Below are 14,559 nucleotides of genomic sequence, written 5' to 3' on the forward strand. Positions count from 1 at the left end.
GTAGATATGCTTTGTCTGTCTGTGTCAAAGAGCCTAGGTATGCTACATCAGGAGGATGCTTCACTCAGTGGTGCCTGCCTTTACCGTCTGCATGGCCCTGCGGCAAGCATGTCCCAAAAATCCGTTCCGCTCAAGAAGTTGCGATTTTTCGATACTTTCGTGAGATTTGCGAAATACCGAAAAACAGCAAATTTTGCAAACATAACGGATGTTTGGCCCAAGCTTGAGGTAGTGCCATGCAGAGGGTCACGGCAGGCACCACTGAGTGAAGCAACCTGATGTAGCATACCTAGGCTCTTTGTCAGACAGACAAAGCATATATAATTGTATGCAGCAAGCCACATAGCCCAAATTTTACATGAACTGCTGTCTGGAGTGGACTCTGCCTGGCATAACAACAACAGTACACTGCCTCGCCCTCGACCAATACATACCACGAATAGACAGACATGTAGTCCTGCTGTAGTAGTTGTTGTAGACTGGTTTACCTGTTTGCCACTCAAGAATTGGCCATTGTTCTTCCGTAAATCGACGCTGATGATCCATCCCAGTGAGTGACTGTAAAGAAAAAAGATATAATATTTAATCAATCATCATGGTATATTGGCAAGTGAGTCCGCTCCAAGGTCATTTTACATATTTTGTGAAATGCAATATAGTGGCCCCTGAATTTGAAGTACAAATTTAATCAAACAAGGTTAAAAAAAACAGAGTTGTTGGCATGAGGTACAATTACTGTGTGAAAGATTAAATAATGACTAAGACAAGACATATGAATCATCATTTCATGCACAAAAAACAAACAGCATTTGGTTTCATCAGAGCCAGACAGCCATTGCTGTCCACTGCATGCCATCTTCTCAATTATTCATTACCTGTTCTACTTTTTGTCCGCATCTTCTTCGGAAAGTGAGGGTCCACAGGGCAGCCTCTCCTGTCAATATCAGAAGTAACTCTGTCAGCAATCAGCAAGCATGATAGTCAGTCAGTAATTTCAGTCCCACTTGAGGGGACTCGTCGTAATCCATCCATCTGCCTTGAGGGAAATGGATAGGTGGAGTCTGGAGGAGGAGTATAAAGGAGCATGATTGAGTTGTGAACTTGTGAACCTCAGGAATGCAGACTGAGACACCTTCAAATCAATAAGGAATATAAGATGAAGACAGTGCTGCTGATGGACTTGTTGTGATTAGGTGATTAGAGTTTTGTTGTGGGAAAAGTTGCAAAACAAAGAAAGACACACAGGAATAAAATTGAATAAGGACGAAAAAAAGGAAGTCCTTTTCAGGGCTCGGTGTCAGGGAAGTAGAGCTCGTCCTCAAACTCCATGAATTGAGGCGGGAGTAGGTCAGGTAACAGAGAAGAACTTCCGTCACCTAAGTCGGTGTCCTCTTCTTCCTGCGTGCACTCACGTACTTTGTAAGCTGGTGGTATCAAGTGCTGATTCATCTTGATCAGTGTTAACCTCTCCACATTTTTGGCCGAAAGGCGGGTCCTTTTTGAAGTTACAATGGCACCAGCAGCACTGAAAACACGTTCAGAAGACACGCTTGCGAGTGGGCAAGACAAATAATTTATAGCCAGGTTGGTGATCAGTGGCCATAGATCTATTTTCCTGTACCAACACAGTAATGGGTTCGTATTAGCAAAGACCTGTGTTGGCTCATCCAGATAGGCCTGCACCATTAACTCAAGGTTGCTCCACTTTGCGTACCGTCTGTGGCCTTCTCAGCACTGGAACAAAGAAACCCTTTATGAGTTAGCCAATCCGCTTCCGACAATATTGTGGCTGGGCCTGGTGCAGGTGAGGATGATGATACGGTTGCTGCTGGTGTCGTTAACGGCTGTGAGGGAAAGTGAATCCCTTTGCCCACAGATTCAGAAGTGGAACTTGACGCTGGATGGCCTGCTGATTCAGTTGGACTTCTGACGGCTCCTTGAATTTTCTGCCGCTCTTTTTCGAACTGACTGGCTGACACAGCTAGCCAATGTTTGTACTTTGAAACATCTGCTTCATCAAAAGGAATGAATGCTTTGCTAGCCACTGCCTTTTTTTACCGTGGATCCAGAATAGTGGCACAAATGTAATGTTGTTCTGTATGTATGTTTTAAAGCCTTTCATTGGCAACTAGGCAGCTTAATAAGTTCTCCGCCAACCGATATGCATCTTGCTTTCCAACATCATCTCTGAACGTTGAAGACACGTCCTTCAGTTGGTGACCAACAATGGGATAGCTTTGCTCAAAGAACAGTCCTCCCTGCTGACATCACGCGTGAAGACCTCAAAAAGACAAAGCATGTCTGTCAGGCTTTTAACTAGCTTACATTCCTCCAACTCTAGCCTCTTGTCTTTATGATCAGAACCTAGTTTAAAGACATAGTCATTGATCACCATCCACTGCTCAGACAGACGCTCAAGCATGTAAAAGGTTGAGTTCCAACGTGTTGCCACCTCCTGGAGGCGTCTTTTGACTGGCACTTTACGTTCATGCTGAATGCTCCTCAGCTCCTTCCAGGCCTTAAAAGAATGGCTGAAATGTGTGCAGATTTTTCGGCAGGTGGTCAGTAACTTTTTGACTGTGTTTTCAGTTTTCAAGAAATCTTGCGCAACCAGGTTTATACAGTGCGCCAAACTCGGCACTCTGAAATATTCACCTTGATGCATGGCCTTAACTATATTACTGCCATTATCCGTGGAAACATAACCAACTATGCAATTTCTTGGTTGCAGCCATTCAGAGACCTTACTGTTAAACTCCTCCAAAATGTTTTTTGCAGTATAAGTTTTCTCCATGGCAAACATGGCTAATGTTGCATGTTTCCGAGTAGCTTGAAAAACTGTGTCCAGGTCAACAACTGCACTTGACTTGTCTCTAACCCCTGCCAAAGACCCTGCAAAAGATACCCAGTGTGCAGTGATGCACATGTAATCAAGGCCTTGGCAACTGGTCCACATGCCTGTTGTCAAGTGGATAGTGTGAACAGCACTCTTCTGCAAAGCTGCCCCAATCACCTTAGCACATCTTGATGTAGTGCTGGAACCGCAACTCTGGCAAAATAGGACCGGCTAGTAACCTTCCATTTAGGGCAGACTGTTGCCACTAATTCTAGAAACCCCACCCCTTCCACGAAAGAAAAAGGGAGAAGGTCCAGCGCTAGCATTTTAGCCAGCTTTGCGTTATACAGACGTACCGTTGGGTGGTTACGTTCAAATGGCGCCTCCGACCACAACATTTGGCGAATGGTGGGCTGGATAATTTTACGTGATGATGATGACGACTTCAAACCAGTTAGGTCCATTGATGTAGTTTTTCACATAGGTGTCTCACCCACACTCTTAGAGTGCCTCATAGATGTTGCAGGGGTAGAGGGTGTGGGCAATACCACTGCAGTGCTGCTGCCAGGAGAACTGGGTGTACCAGAAAAAATGTCTGTCGCTTCTTCACTTCCCCCCTGCACATGAATCAGCCCCTCGTCAGCATCAGATGCAATGTGAATGGATACATTTGGATCAGTTCTACTTTGGTTTTCCTGGATTTTCCTTAGGTGCGCATCCCACTGGATAGTGCGGTGTTTTTGGAGATGACCTCTCTGGCCTCCGGTACCATAGTTGGTACCAAGCTTACCCCGACTAACTAATACTTTACAAATCGAACAAACAACCATGTTTTCCGCCCTTTTGCTAACAGTAAAGAAGTCCCAAACTGGGGACTGGTGCTGTCTGCTGAAGGTGGAGGTGCTACTTTGACTTTCAATTCCAGATGAAGTGGAGGATGGGCGTGGCTGAATTAGTTTCTGTTGTTGACTTACAGCACCACTACTTGAGGTCGAGCTGGATGGAGGTCCATGCCGACCCTTGTGACTAAAAAAGATGGAAGCTGTAGGTCGTGTTGGTGTTGTAGTTAACGGTGGTGGTACCAGTCCCACGCCACCCATATCGCGCTCAGCAGCCATTCGGGATAGGGTGAAAATGTCTGTCTGCTGCATGCCTGCTGGGGCTGGAGTGATGACTGTGATGACTGGGTCATGGTCAGACGGTTCATCAGCAGCAGAAGACACCACTTCTTGTTCGTCGTCATCACCCATAAGTGGAAGCTTTGCGGGAGCCTTCCTTTTAGGCTTAGCTACCTTTGTCGGCTCATGGCGTGACTCACTCTGAGACTGCATGGCTGGGTTCCAATCATGATCAAGGTCATCAGAAGGAAGGGGGCTTGAAGAAGAACTTGTAGTAGTAATATTATCCCTCCTTGACCTTTTTCTTGCTGGGGATCTGGAAGACAATGGATAATCATCATCAGGAGGAGTGGCTTCCTCGGATGATACCTCCTCTTGAATATCAATTTCCTGATGTGCCCCTACTTCTGGAGTAACAAGCGTTGTAGGCAGTTGTGCCGCTCCATGAACCTCTAGTTGCACCTCTCCATGCACCTGTCCATGCGCCTCTCATTGCGCCTCTACTTGCGCCTCTTCTTGTGGCACTACTTTCGCCTCTCCTTGCGGCTCTACTTCTGCCTCTCCTTGCCCATGTACTTGCGCTTGTACTAGTTGCACGTGTGGTTGTCGTTGCGGCTGTGGTTGTTGAACACTCGTCAGCTGAGTTTCACCCGGCGTTGACTGGATGGTACTTTCTTGTGATGAGCCAACATCACTGGTCGATGGTGATTGAACAACCAAAGAGGCTGCCGCAGCAGCACTCATGGTCTTGGACCTAAGTTTGCGTGGTGGCACTGAGCCCAATGAAGCAGGGGTGCTGCTTCCAGCTTGGTCCCCGGCGGACACCGCTGCTGCTGCAGGCGTAGTTTTTTTCCCCCAAAAAAGGTGTCGGTGGGCACACCAGTCTCCTTAGTAGGTGGTGCCACTTGCTTCATCTGCTCCTTCTTACTGGCAGTGGCACTGGAAACTTTTTTCACTGAGGCGCTACGGCCAACTTTCTTTGGGGCCATCTTCTTGAGATGTCAGAACAGCAGGCCGCAGTTGCACGAGTTGCAGAGTTGTCTTGTCTGTGGCCACACGTGACGTCACGTGACGTTGTGCCGCACACACCGCTGCAGGACTTCTTCCTGGCACTGGTGGTTCTCTTGTGCACCTAAAAGCAATGGAAGACAGAGGAACATCAGTTATACACCCGAAAAAAAGTCGAAAAACACATATAAATCACCACAATCCAATGCTATCCATGCCCTCAATGATGTTTACATTCAAGACACCACACAGAAAGACTTGGTCCATGCACCACTGAGTACCCCTGGGCATAATGGATGAAAGCAAGGCATAATGGGTGCAGGCCTGAGCACACTGCCTGCCTTCAAAATTGCCCCTTGACCCCAAGCACATGGCCAGGCCCTGCCTGTACCAGCCCTCAAAATGGCCCCCACCCACATTGCCAGGCCCCAACAACACCCCAAAAAATGGAAAAACACATAAAAATCACCACAATCCCATGCCATCCATGCCCTCAATGATGTTTAAATTCAAGACACCCCACAGAAAGACTAGGCCCATGCACCACTGAGTACCCCTGTGCATAATGGTTGAAAGCAAGGCAAACTGGGTAAAGGCCTGAGCACACTGCCTGCCTTCAAAATGGCCCCTTGACCCCCAGCACATGGCCAGGCCCTGCCTGTACCAGCCCTCAAAATGGCCCCCACCCACATGGCCAGGCCCCAACAACACCCCAAAAAGTCGAAAAACACATATAAATCACCACAATCCAATGCCTTCCATGCCCTCAATGATGTTTACATTCAAGACACCCCACAGAAAGACTTGGTCCATGCACCACTGAGTACCCCTGGGCATAATGGATGAAAGCAAGGCAAAATGGGTGCAGGCCTAAGCACACTGCCTGCCTTCAAAATGGCCCCTTGACCCCCAGCACATGGCCAGGCCCTGCCTGTACCAGCCCTCAAAATGGCCCCCACCCACATGGCCAGGCCCCAACAACACCCCAAAAAATCGAAAAAACACATCTAAATAACCACAATCCAATGTCATCCATGCCCTCAATGATGTTTACATTCAAGACACCCCAAAGAAAGACTTGGCCCATGCACCACTGAGTACCCCTGGGCATAATGGATGAAAGCAAGGCAAAATGGGTGCAGGCCTGAGCGCACTGCCTGCCTTCAAAATGGCCCCTTGACCCCCAGCATATGGCCAGGCCCTGCCTGTACCAGCCATCAAAATGGCCCCCACCCACATGGCCAGGCCCCAACAACACCCCAAAAAATCGAAAAACACATATAAATCACCACAATCCAATGCCATCCATGCCCTCAATGATGTTTACATTCAAGACACCCCACAGAAAGACTTGGTCCATGCACCACTGAGTACCCCTGGGCATAATGGTTGAAAGCAAGGCAAACTGGGTGCAGGCCTGAGCACACTGCCTGCCTTCAAAATGGCCCCTTGACCCCAAGCACATGGCCAGGCCCTGCCTGTACCAGCCCTCAAAATGGCCCCCACCCACATAGCCAGGCCCCAACAACACCCCAAAAAATCGAAAAACACATAAAAATCACCACAATCCAATGCCATCCATGCCCTCAATGATGTTTAAATTCAAGACACCCCACAGAAAGACTTGGTCAATGCACCAGTCACTACACCTGGGCCTACTGGCTAGTGAGGCTTTACAGGCACCCCAAAATTAAAAAAAAAATCAACATATAACAGTGAGCTAAAATTCCATGACATAAATGAGAATTGAGTTAAAAAACAAATCACAGAAACAGTTGTATCATGCACCCATGACTAACCCTGGGCCTACTGGATACTGTGGCTACCCACCACAATATATATTTTGTTAAAGTTGTGAAAAAAGTTTTAGAAGTGTAGTTGCCTCAACTGCAATGCCCCAAACAAACAACACCAACTTACTTGTAAAATCTCAAGTCCAAAAGTGATCCAAACTCCAAAGTCCAAAAAGTCCTCAAATACAAATATCCAGCAGCAGTCACAGAAAGTAATCCTTCCAGCTCCACAGCCAAATGAAAAGTGACCAGTACATGGACAAAGCACTGGGAGGAGCCTGCTGGACAGGAACGGGAATTTGGAGACTCTGGGGCACTTCCTTCCTCCCACCGCACCCCAAAAAATGGACTCCTGCACCAAAAAGTGTAGCCAAATGTCAATCTGAGGAGTTATTCTAATCAAAATCATCATTTTCACAAGGTTTATGCTTCCTGTGGTGGATTTCTTGTGCAGAATTGCAATTTTTGCAATTTCGGGAACGCGAGCTGTTCAAACCTCCCGCTGGAAGTCAGCTGCGCGCCGTCGCGGGCCTTTATGACGTACTCGCGTTGTCAAACTCTCGCCGTGCAAGATTGCATGCCGCGATGACGTAATTGCGTTCGAAAAACTCTCGCGCGATCACGCAGCAAGATCGAAAATGGCGCAGCACACGCAAAACCGGGAGAAAAAGAACTCGGCAGGCTCAGAGTCAACGCCGCGCAAGCGATATTGTATTTTTCAAGCGCGACCAAGCAAAATAATTCATAGCTTGCGAATTTGCGGATTATTGGGTAAATTCGCGCGATTCACGGATCGCGAAATCGTAAAAAATCCGCAAATTCGCCCGTGAAACGGATTTTACGCCCATGCTTATTCAGTAGGTCTGTAAGCTCCTTAAAGCCCCGACTCCCCCTTCCTCTGTAGACCAACAATTCAGGTCTCCAATTAACAGGATTTTAGCATATGTTCTCGACAATGTCTCACAGTGAATGTTTGTGTCATGGTTTCTACTTAAACTTTGCTAAGTCACAAAAGCATTGATTGTTTCGCGCACAAAAAAATCAAATTGAAGTCCTCAAAATCACATTGCTTCATGACCTCACCTCCAACACTGGCTTTTTGTGAGATTTCCATTTTGTACAATTGAACAGCTATCGTGTACAGATGGCGCTTGTATTTTTTTTTACAATAGAAAAATAAACACAACTGGTTGTGGGAAAAGGAAAAAGTGACTATCCTTGCAAGTATGCCCTGTCTGTCACTTCATTAGGAAACAACATCTTATATTACACAATCTGCCTGTGGGTGCTCCTGCAGTTGATACTCTAAAATATGTAACTTTAGGCGCAGGTGCAGCTGTGTCACGCCATTCATTGACAGATCACATTTGGCTATGTCATAACGTTCTGATCACATATGTATGGTGACCTGCTCCATGCAAGTGTGTTACCGTCACAGGTGTCTGTTGACTGTGAAAGCCAAATATCATTATGGAATGAGATACTCCACCCAGGATAAGAACAGACTTTTTGCAAGCCAAATTATTTAGAATCAGCTACATTTTGTAACAGGCATTCATGTTTACTAGAGCTAGTTAATGAAATGTAGTGTATCCTTCACCTTAATGGGTCCCAGACGCAAGAGAATATTTCGTTTACCACCTGCTACACTCAGGCAAGATGCAGACACATAAGGAAATACCCCACTTCCCTTCTCTAAAGCCTAGCATTCAGCAGCATTTTTGTGGTATTCCCACACCTATACATTCTTCCAGTAACCCTTTGTCAGAAGAGAAAAAAAAGTGTGGTGTCGGCTGGTCAGTGCAGTATCCCTATCAAACAGAGGGTTGAGCTGACTTTTAAGGCTGTATCTGGCTGTAACCATTACATGCAATGTGACTGCCACCTGTCTGAGTGATGCTGTGGTTAGTATGCATCTCAAATTAATCAATCACAAAGAAGCCCTTTCAGCTCACAATGCAATATTTTACGTCAATGTACTGGTCTGATACAGATGCTTCACATCTACATTTATTAAATATCTATTTCCTACTCCTTGAATCATACATGTCACTGTAGGTTTGACTCTACCGATCCCCCAAAGGGCCGTTAAAATTCCAAATACAGACTTAGCACTGGTTACCTGTCACAGACACCCTTTAGATAAAAGTCAACATGACAGGTGCACGTAAACCAAGCTTTAGCTTAAAGTTTATCTGACACAAACTGGGATAATAAATAACATAACAAAACATTATAAAGAAATGCGAGAAACCTATTACAGCGAAACAAATGGACAAGCACAAAAGGTAAAGCAAGGTGGCATATGTTAGTCATGCAACATTTTCTCAAGAATTTTGATGTCCTTGTCTAGAAAAAGACTTTTTGGGACAATTATTAAAAAATGGCATCCACGTCAATACTTCCAAAATAATATTAATTATGGATCGGCTGAGACAGAAGTCCAGTTTTGACTCAGAAGAGACTCCCAATGAATGTGTTTCCAAGGATAGATCCCTTGATTTTTCATGTAATTCTAGCTTCTACAAACATAGTCATGTGAAACGCCCTCTTCAGGCATTTTATGCCTTTTTAAAGCACATTAATATTTCCATTTGGTTGACATAGTACTATTGACAATAATTGTTACCTACTGTTTCCCTAATCTCTTTGTGAATTGCTTCTACTGAATTGGAAGGCAAAGGGCAGGTTGGTATGTGACGTACCACCTTGCTTTAAGAGAAAACACATTTGCACATTTTATTTTGTTTTATTTACTGATCCAAATTGGATCAGTAACTAACAGAATAAAAAAAAGCCTCTATCATTTTGTAGGCATGTGCATACATGGTGCACATGCCTACAAAATAACACGGGTGGCCACTTCAAAGGTTAGTTGTTTTTACTTCAGCCATGCTGCAGAACATCAGGGATGCCATGCAGTGTGGCTAAAAACCATTGGTAACGCCTCCAGTTCGCAAAGGCGAGACCTATTGGCTTTGCCAATGCTTGTTGATATGGTGAGGAGTCCAGCCACAGAGAGCGGCAGTGAGGTCCAGTAGAATACCTGGGAGCGCAGCTTAGTTATTGATTTCCGCAGGTTACCCTCTAGCAGGACTTGTGGGTCTCTATATATCTGGATCCCCATGTATTTGAATGTGGTAGATGCTACTCTGATCAATCATCTCCAAATGGTATTGTTACGGCCAGCGTGTTATCCACAAAGAATAATACGTGAGATTTATACACGTTTACAGCCAGTGAAGAAATTGATTCAAAGAGCGAACGTTTGTGCTACTGTCTGTAGGTTCAGAGTATAAAATTATATCATCTGTGTATATCGACAATGCATAAATTGCAGACCCCACTCATGAGCGCCCCACCGAAGCTTGTGCGCTAGCAGTTCTAGCGTCGGTACAAATATCATTGGGGATAGTGGGCATCCCTGTCTTGTGCCACAATGGATGGAGTAAGCAATCAATATATGGACTCCAGTGCATGCTCTCCCCGTGGGGGAGGAGTATAGCAATGCAACTTGTCAAGATTACGTGCCTAGCTTGGTTTAATAAGCAACTAAGAGGTGCACAACACTTTTGCAACACCTGACATTTATTAGAAAAAACCCATCCCTATCCCGTGCACCAACACTGCCTAAAGTATTGAAAGTGTTTTGAAACATAATATGCAACATGTATATTAGAGGTTTTTGGTATTAACTGACGTCTGTAATCACTGTGTTCAGTAATCATTGTGCTTAAATGCTAGTGCTCGTTGCCTAGGGGAGGTATTGTGTTGATGGAATCACGTTATCTGCATTCTTCTTTGGTACATTTTAGAATTTGAACTAGTTAAGAGCCTGCCGGTAATTCACGGACCAAGTTGCTCAGCTCCGTGTATTTAACCAAGAGTTACGGAGCCAGCGCTTAGAAACATTCAAGTCAAAGTCCGTTTACAGTTGCGGTGCACTCACACTGAACGTGAGCACACGTAACTGCCGTTTTGGGTGTGTCTCGCTATAAAAACCACACCCGAGGTTCTGGAAAACGCTTCGCCTTCGGAACGTGACTCGAAGGAGAATCCTGTAACCCACCTGACGAAACGAAAAGCGGCAATCTGGATTCCAAGGTGAAGACGATCAGGTTTCATTGCGGATCACAACTTATCTTCAACTTCTATTTTCTACACAGCTGGACCTGAAAAGAAAAGAAGAAATAACTAGATAAGTAACAATCTTTACTGGCACCCATCACAAGAAAGAACAGTCTGGATTTTGCATAAAAAGACAATTGCTTGGACATTACAGTTTTATATTAGAGACTTTTGAATTAGTGAAGGCTTTATCATTTTGTGAGAAAGAAAACTAAGGGTTCAATCTTTTACTGTTTCTTAGAGCCTAAGATATTTAAACTTTCAGTATTAATCAGAGGTCACTGTAATGTGAAGATTTGTGTTTATGTTTTAATAACCAGTAGGAGCATCTCGACGTTTATTCAAGAGAGAAAACCAGTAAGTGTAAAAAGAGTGAAAAGTTTAACAATTTCGGAATTTCAGTGAAGGGTGAAATTAACAGGAATATTTTATTTTCAGTTATTGATATCGCCTTGTTACCCAGTGTATCTTTCCAAGAGCATCGCATTCACAAAGCTTGCGTGTTCCACCTCTCAGCCCATCTCAATATCCCAACAAGACATACTGAGACATTACGCGAAACAACTACTGCTCGCAGGTAGGCTTTTGTTATATTTTGAATAAAGCTATAAAGAGAACCTAAATAGTGCAAGTACTGTAGAGAGATATAATTGAAAGTTAGATCACTGAGAATTCCCTTGTTGCCTCGCAGGTCAACAGCAAGATCAACATAAACGTCCAGTATCCGGCCCTCCTCCCACTTTCTATCTTATAGCTTGTTTGAATATATAAGTTATAGGTTATAGAATAGTTATTTGGGAAGTTTGTCCCACACGTCTCCGTGAAACAACAATCACGCAATTCCAAAAGAAGATAAGGTAAGAGACTACGTGATTGTATAAATCTGACAGAAGGGAGAGCCCACGAATAAAGTTTCGCCCAGACGTAATGGATGCTACACCTAGCAAATTTATTTGCAAGATATAGCCACTCTTCTGCAGGAAATAAAAATTGAAAATGCAGCTTTACGAAGAGACGTTTTGAATCTTCAAGAGAGAATACATAAACCCATAGTGAAACCCGCAAGCTTTCAGCCCACTTTTCCTAAAGCTACAACTGGGTAGTCTACGCCACAAATTCAGGTTGTCACTCCAGTACAGGTACCTTTAGCACAACCTGAACGTTTTAATGGTGATACTAATAATTTCAACATTTTCATGAATCAATGTCACCTGCGCTTTCTTGCAAAACCCTTAGCGTTTCCTGATGACTCGTCCAAAGTCGTCTTTGTGTTATCTCATTTAGGAGGAGATGCAGCTCTTTGGTCAGTTCCATTGGTGGAAAATGACGATCCTATTTCGTACAGTTTTGATAGATTCAAACAATCTTTGAGAAAATTATTCACCAAACATGTGTTTGTACAGTCAGCTTATAATGAGCGTTTACATTTGAAGCAGGGAACATCTGATTTACTTCTCTATATCTCAGTATTTAATCGCTTAGTGTTAGAAGCTAATTGGCCTTACGACAAAAGAGTTTCTCTTTTTTATAGATGTTTAAAAGAGGATTTAAAAGGTATGGTGATGCACATACTGGAGCCTCCAGACGACATTACAGCATTTATTGATTTGGTGGTGAAATTAAATCACCGTTTATCTGAACGGAAAGGAGAACAAGGGAAAGCAGATCACAAGCTATTAGTTTTCAAAGAAAAGAATGTAAGTGTCAAAGAAATGGCTAATGAAATAGATCCAGTAGAACCTATTCAGATTGGTACTGTTCAAGGGCCTTTGACTAGAGAGGAGAAAGATAAAAGATGAAAACTTAATCAATGTCTTTATTGTGGCAAAACTGGACATTTCGTAAAGGAATGTCCTAATCGACCCAACAAATTTAAAAGTAAAACATCAGATGTAGCTTCAGTTGATCCACAAAAGGAAAACTAAAACACTCGATAAACAACAAGGTCGGTTTGTCGGGTGCTTGTTCTAGTTTGGCCTCTACTATTCCAACCGTAGTTTGTAGACATCCGAGTATTCAAGTAAAACTAACTTCTATTAACAACCCCACTAATTTTTGGATGGTTAGTGCATTAATTATTATTTTTCTTTAAGCTTGTAAAGCGCTCAGCTACCCCCAACGGGAGTGTCCCGGCGCTATAGACATGCGACAACGAGAGAAGAACAGAGAGGGCTAAATCAGAGAGAAGAGCCAGGTCTTAAGTTTCCTCCGAAACAAAGGCTCTGATGTAAGAAACCTGAGTTCCAGCGGAAGTTGATTCCAGAGTTTGGAGGTGGCCACCGCAAAGGCCCTGCCACCCGCGCGTGCAAGACGGAATCGTGGGGCAAACATTAGGCGAAGGTGATTAGATCTAAGGTCCCGTGTTGCTTGTGTCATCTTGAGTCTGTGCCTCAAGTAAGCAGGGCCTTGACCATTAAGAGCTCTGTAGGCAAGGACCAGGGCCTTAAACTGTATGCAGTATCTCACTGGTATTGCGTAATCAAGAGAGAGAGGTAGGACCAGAAAGCTAGTCCATGTCCCCGGTTAATATATGATTAAATCAAAAAGAGACTAGCTCAAGTTACTTTAGGGGAGGGGGAAGACTCTGGTATGTTTTGTCACGGAGTGTGAACACCCAGCAGGTGTGTTCAAAAAGCCCTCACCCACCAACCTAGTTGGTGGCATGCTTCATCATCGGGCCCACCCAGTGGCACCTAGCGTGCCCCGGGTGTGCTTCAACGCCTGACTACAGCGGAGCTGGTATATTACTGAGTGTGCGGTGAAGATAGTTAAGGGAGTGATGTTAAAACGGCTGGACGGTGGTCCCAGTACCCGAAGGTAAAATTAGACTTTAATACCTGGGCCTCCGTCAGCGGTTAAAAATAAGGCAAGGGGATGTAAGGGGCGAGTTACGACCTCTCACATCCAATGGGTCAACATGTTTCAGCCAGTGCCTTATGACTAGACTGGCTTTCTTCAGGACCTAAAATAAGTGAGTGCAAATTACCTAGTGGGGGTGTAGGGGAGACTATGTGTCTACACGCCCTAAAGTGTATCTACGTGTGAGAGGGGGATTCCCTTCTCAAGACCACGCAAGTTTTTGCTCAGTCTGACCTCAAGGTTGGGAGGTGGCAAAGGCTTGACCAGTAATTCTGGGTTGAGCCTGCTCTGGACCTGTAGTGCCTCCTTCGCATACCGGTAGGTAATTTGCACTCACTTATTTTAGGTCCTGAAGAAAGCCAGTCTAGTCATAAGGCACTGGCTGAAACATGTTGACCCATTGGATGTGAGAGGTCGTAACTCGCCCCTTACATCCCCTTGCCTTATTTTTAACCGCTGACGGAGGCCCAGGTATTAAAGTCTAATTTTACCTTCGGGTACTGGGACCACCGTCCAGCCGTTTTAACATCACTCCCTTAACTATCTTCACCGCACACTCAGTAATATACCAGCTCCGCTGTAGTCAGGCGTTGAAGCACACCCGGGGCACGCTAGGTGCCACTGGGTGGGCCCGATGATGAAGCATGCCACCAACTAGGTTGGTGGGTGAGGGCTTTTTGAACACACCTGCTGGGTGTTCACACTCCGTGACAAAACATACCAGAGTCTTCCCCCTCCCCTAAAGTAACTTGAGCTAGTCTCTTTTTGATTTAATCGTATCTCACTGGTAGCCAGTGCAGTTTGGCCAAATAGGGTG

The sequence above is a fragment of the Lissotriton helveticus genome, chromosome 8, assembly GCF_964261635.1.
Source record: "Lissotriton helveticus chromosome 8, aLisHel1.1, whole genome shotgun sequence".
NCBI lineage: Eukaryota > Metazoa > Chordata > Amphibia > Caudata > Salamandridae > Lissotriton > Lissotriton helveticus.